The sequence below is a fragment of the Pristiophorus japonicus genome, chromosome 21, assembly GCF_044704955.1.
Source record: "Pristiophorus japonicus isolate sPriJap1 chromosome 21, sPriJap1.hap1, whole genome shotgun sequence".
NCBI lineage: Eukaryota > Metazoa > Chordata > Chondrichthyes > Pristiophoridae > Pristiophorus > Pristiophorus japonicus.
In genome coordinates, this window is record NC_091997.1 from 27,182,136 (window position 1) to 27,188,211 (window position 6,076).

Genomic DNA, 6,076 nt, shown 5'->3' on the forward strand with positions numbered 1-6,076 from the left:
CGATTTCCTTCTACTTCTTTTTTGCCTTCTCTCCCTGCTGCAGCTGCACCAGCTGGCCTTTATAGGCCGCTCCAACGTCCCCGAACCTCGTGCTGTGATGTCACACTTCGTTTTCTTTTCCTCTCAGGTCGGGGAGTCAGCACTGGTCGGGAAAACAAGACAAAGCAACACCTCCCGCTCCCACTTGACCGAACTCTCCCACTTACCAAACTCTTACCTTTGCACTCTGACCTGCCGCTGCATTCCGAGTTCGAGTAGAGGGCTTGCTTTGGGAGTCTTGTGTTGGACATGCGAACAATGTGGCCTGCCCAATGGAGCCGGTTGAGTGTGGTCAGTGCTTCAAAGGTACAATGGAGTTAGGATACAGATCAGCCATGATTTAATTGAATAGTGGAACAGGTCGGAGGGGCCGAATGGTCTACTCCTGTTCCTATGTTCCAGACACGTGTTTCGGGAGGAAGGGGACAGTCGGTGCTGTGAGTGGTCTCGTCACTTCTTCTCTCGAAGCTCCAGCTGGTTATCACCGTGGCACCTCCTCTGTCTGGGACTCCCGCTTTCAGACGAAGGTCATTGAGGAAGCAGAGCTCTCACGCGCTATCGCAGAGTCACTTTGCTAAAAGGTGCTGGAGACAATGACTGTTGCTTCTGTTCCATTGGATGCCCAAAGGTACAATTGTTACAGCACACGCCATCTTAAAATGAAGTAAGCAGTTCACCCACATGATTAGCAGACTTCAAACCTGAAGTAAAATTCAGTTAACCTTTTGTTTATGCAAAAACAGTAACTTCTGGCCTGTAGATTTTATAAGCAAGAAGAAATAAAGACTTGGATTTATATTGTGCCTTTCACGACCACCGGATGTCTCAAAGTGCTTTACAGTCAATGAAGTATATAAGAACATCGACCTAAAACGTTAACTGTGCTTTCTCTCCACAGATGCTGCCTGACCTGCTGAGATTTCCAGCATTTTGTGTTTTTATTCTAGATCATCTGCAATATTTTGCTTTTGTCGAAGCAGGAGTAGGCCATTTGGCCCCTCGAGCCTGCTCCGACATTCCAATATGATCTGAAAAAACAGTGCCTGAACAGGGACATGAACCCTGGACCCTCAGATTAAAAGTCTGATGCTCTACCGACTGAGCTATCTGGACAGTTGTACTTTTAGAGTGTCATTATCATTATAGGCAGTCCCTCGGAATCGAGGAAGACTTGCTTCCACTCTTAACATGAGTTCTTAAGTGGCTGAACAGTCCAATACGAGAACCACAGTCTCTGTCACAGGTGGGTCAGATAGTCATTGAGGGAAAGGGAGGGTGGGACAGGTTTGCCGTACACTCCTTCCGCTGCCTGCGCTTGATTTCTGCATTCTCTCGGCGATGAGACTCTAGGAGCTCAACGCCCTCCCGGATGCACTTCCTCCACTTAGGGCGGTCTTTGGCCAGGGACTCCCAGGTGTCAGTGGGGATGTTGCATTTTATCAAGAAGGCTTTGAGGGTGTGCTTGTAACATTTCCTCTGCCCACCTTTGGCTCATTTCCCATGAAGGAGTTCCGAGTAGAATGCTTGCTTTGGGAGTCTCGTGTCTGGCATGCGAACTATGTGGCATATTGTAATGTAGGAAATGCAGCAGCCAATTTGCGCACAGCCAGCTCCCTCAAACAGCAATGTGATAATGACCCAGATAATCTATTTTTTTTGTTGTTATGTTGATTGAAGGATAAATATTGGACACTAAGGATAACTGTGCTGCTCTTCTTCGAAATAGCACCATGGGATCTTTTACATCCACTTGAGAGAGCAGACAGGGCCTCAGTTTGACATCTCATCCGAAAGACAGAGCACCTCCAACAGTGCAGTGTCAGCTGAGATTTTTTTTGTATTTAAGTCCCTGGAGTGGGACTATGAACCCACAACTCCTGACCCAGAGGCGAGTGATACTACCCATTGAGCCACGGTTGAGTATGCTGGTCCATCCGGATAAACAGTTTGTCTTCCAAGACTACTATTAGTTCTTGCTTCATAACCTGCTAAGAACGTTGCACAGGCAGGCTGGTTCGTAATTGGGCACAGCAAGATATGCAAAGCCAGTGAGCTATTCTGCTTTGTCAGTTTTGTACGTTTTCCGAATAATTTCTCTAAATTTAGCTGACAAGGTTGCATTTATAAATCTTTAATTATTTGTCTTGCAGCTCTCCCGTTAAGAGTTTTGTCATGAATCCGCTTCTTTTTCAATTTGTCCCTGGATGTTATGACTGGCTGTGTCATCTTCATTTAGAAATGTTGGATTTAAATAACAAAAAAAAATCTTTTAAAAAGTCACGCTCTTTAATTATAGTTGTTGGCTGCCACCTTTCCCCCTTCCCACAGCTTTTTGCATTGCGAATGGGGCAATTAATCATGTAAGGAAGAAGTTGGAATCTTCCTTAACATCATCAATGCTATTTATGCCATTGCTCAGCCGTGTGTATCTGATTTCTGGGAGTACATGTGCAAACATCAATAGATGTTGACGTTTTATCAGATTCTAAAACTTATGAGGCAGCGACGGAGAGTTTATTAATGACGCTGTTACACCGGCAGTACCAGTTTGAGAGAGGTACCTGATTGTAATTAAATGCAGAGCTGGCAGTGCTGAGTTATACTGCTGGCTCTGCGTTGCTCTCTGGACAGCTCTTAGCTAGTATGGAAAATTTGGACGACATAGTTCCCCTAATGGCTTAGTGTGGAAATGCACTGCATGACATGAGGCAAAACTTTTTTTTGCGTAGCGAGTGGTTAGGATCTGGAATGCGCTGCCTGAAAGGGTGGTGGAGGCAGATTCAATTGTGGCTTTCAAAAGGGAATTAGATAAGTACCTGAAGGAAAACATTTTGCAGGGCTACGGGGAAAGGGCGGAGAAGTGGGACTAGCTGAGGTGCTCTTGCAGGGAGCCAGCACAGGCTTGACGGGCCAAAAGGCCTCCTTCTGTGCTGTAACCATTCTATAGTTCTATTCTATGGCATAGCACTAATCCACACAAGCCACAAGCCCCAGTCAGGGGCAAACTGGTTCCCCCAAAAGGGCCTTGGGGTTCCATGGGATAAAGTGGTCAATAATATAGCGATAAGGAACCATTCACGGGGGCACCCGAGAGATCTCCCAATTTCCTACATGTCCAGTCTCATGTTGCTGTTCACTTACATGATCACAGCCAATGGTTCCGATGGCACACTGACTTCAGTACCATGGGCTAAAGAACATAAGAACATAAGAAATAGGAACAGGAGTAGGCCATCTGGCCCTTCGAGCCTGCTCCGCCATTCAATAAGATCATGGCTGATCTGATCATGGACTCAGCTCCACTTCCCTGCCTGCTCCCCATAACCCTTTACTCCCTTATCGCTCAAAAATCTGACTATCGCCGCCTTAAATATATTCAATGACCCAGCCTCTACAGCTCTCTGGGGCAGCGAATTCCACAGATTTACAACCCTCTGAGAGAAGAAATTTCTCCTCATCTCAGTTCTAAATGGGCGGCCCCTTATTCTGAGACTATGTCCCCTCGTTTTAGTTTCCCCTATGAGTGGAAATATCCTCCCTGCATCCACCTTGTCGTGCCCCCTCATTATCTTATATGTTTCAATAAGATCACCCCTCATTCTTCTGAACTCCAATGTCTATGTGACAAATCAGGAACCCCACTCTGGAATGAACATGGCTTTGCATTTTATCAAAAAATGAAGGAACATTTGCTGATATGATTCTCTATTTGCCATTTGAGAATTCATTATTTTTCTTAGCAAGTGTCAGCAGTGGCTCAGTGGGTAGTGCTTTGTGTTCTCACCTACGTGTGAAACCTCTCAATTTTTGGATTTGGGAGGTGGAGCGGAGCTCCCTAGTCAAGGGGAGGCCACGGAATGGTTCCTCTTGCCCTGTCTCCCTTCCTTATCTGAACCAAGGAAAGACCTAAACCTGGCGTGTTGCGGTCGTGGAGTCTGCTCCTCAAATAAAGTTCTCACCTCTGAGTCAGAAGTTCGTGGGTTCGAGTACCACTCCAGGAACTTGAGCACAAAAATCTAGGCTGACACTCCAGTGCAATGCTGAGTGAGTGCTTTGCATCATCTTGTTTAAGGGGAATCGCAACCCTGATCCTCCGTCAACTGTCCAGTATACTTTTCTTTGTGAATCGTTATTGTAATGTATTTGCTTCATGGGTTCTTTGTTAAAGAATCCATAGCAGCACATTGCTATTAAGAACTAGTTGGTTTATTAGCAAAAGGTTTAACAATCACGCTACAGATTACCAGTTCATCCACCAGCTCAGAACCACCTGCCTCATCGTGGATCCCCCAAATCCAACTGGCTGGGGTTTTATTCGGTCTTGTGAACATCACGTGACTGGCTAAGCAACTCCCAACTCAACTATTTTTGGTAGAACATTTAAATCAAGGGCACTAGAACCCCCAAATTCCAAATAAAACTTTAACTGAAACTTAAATTAAGTGAAAATTTGGTTGCCGGGGGTGATGATGCACTCCAGTCCCTCTGGTGCCCACCGCGAGCGGACCAGTGGACACCGCATGCTCCATCTCCAGGGACACCCTGGCGTGAACGTAACCACGGAAGAGAGGCAGGCAGTTGGGCTGAACCACCCCCTCGACCACCCGTTGTTGGACCGGTTAATGGCCACCTTGGCCATGCCCAGGAGCAGTCCTACAAGGAGGCCCTCTGACCTGCCCGCTTCCCTCCAGACCAGGTGCGTGGGACTGAAGTGTAGCCAACAATTGAGGAGCAGCCCCTTCAAATAATGGAATAGGGCCTGCAACCTGACACATTGTACATACACATGGAACACGGACACTTCCAGACCGCAGAAATTGCAGGTGGCCTGGGAGTCCGTGAACAGACTTAGAAACTTATTGCATGGGACTGCTCCATGCAACACCCTCCAGGCCAAGTCCCCAGTAAATAGTGGGAGGACTCTTGTGTAGAGTGCACTCCATCGGGGACCCCCGCCTCCTCCGGACGGCAAGATGGTGCGCCATGGCGTGTCCGGACGGCAGACGCGGATGGCAAAGTGGAGTGTGTGCAGGAGCAGCCCGTACAGGAAACCCCTTCGCGCAGAACTGAAAGGCACGGAGGGGATTTTTAACAGCTCTACAAACCTGTGAGCGTACTCACAGGTGCATACATTACAGTTATGGGAAGTTAAAGGTGCTATTTAAGTTGTTGTCACTGGGAAGACGGGGCAACTGGGCTGAGGCCTCACCAAGGTAGATCTGAGTAATCCAAGATGGCAGTCTTGTACATTGCAGGAGACAGTTTGGGGAGGGAGATTCACAACCATACTCTCTCTAAGACTCAGTTGAGCTCATTTCCTGTATCTTTCCTAAAAAAAAACACAAGCACTTGCTCCTTCACAACATCAGTGATGGACATAAGCAACATCTGAAACTCTCCCATCATTTGAAACCACCAGGAATTCAGTATCATTAAGCCCAAACAGGACTGAGGAATGAAAGCTTTGCGTGCTAGCAGTGGAACTGTGCCTTCTGCTTCATAACATCTTCATAACCTTTGTATATTAAAGAAGGTCAGTTGCTTAATAAGCATAAACAATGAGGCTGGCCATGTAACTACCACAATGCAGAATGTGAGATAATAGCTGTGGGGTATGGATCACATTGTCCTGCAATGTCAGATAGTGTGTTTTGTTTATAACTGGGTCCACTGCCCGTGACAGGAAACAAGAGATTGCTCAGATCGTACATGGCTCGCAAGCTTTGTCCTGCTGCGTACGATAACCTGGATAAATATAGCTGTCCTTGCACTTAACTGTCAGTCATTAAAAATCCATAAACTTACAATTATTTTTAAGTTTTATTTACTGCATTTAAAAAAAAATATTCAGTCAATTTGCAAGCATGGTTGCTTTCATTTGTAAAGACGACACACTGAGAGAGATTTTCAACTTGCTGTAAAACTGGTGCAGTGGATTAAAGAAACTGCACGATAATTTGGGCCTATAACTGCCCCTATATTTTTTTCCATGGGTTTCAATGGAAATAAGTGGTTTCTATAGCAACGCTAGTTTTAC

At 46.2% G+C, this 6,076-nt stretch overlaps 1 non-coding gene across 1 annotated transcript; it reads right to left on the bottom strand.

The window, feature by feature from the left end:
* Positions 1 to 1,079: 1,079 nt before the first annotated feature.
* Positions 1,080 to 1,152, bottom strand: trnak-uuu (transfer RNA lysine (anticodon UUU)). The gene has a single exon. It is a non-coding gene; the product is annotated as a tRNA-Lys (tRNA).
* Positions 1,153 to 6,076: the final 4,924 nt, after the last annotated feature.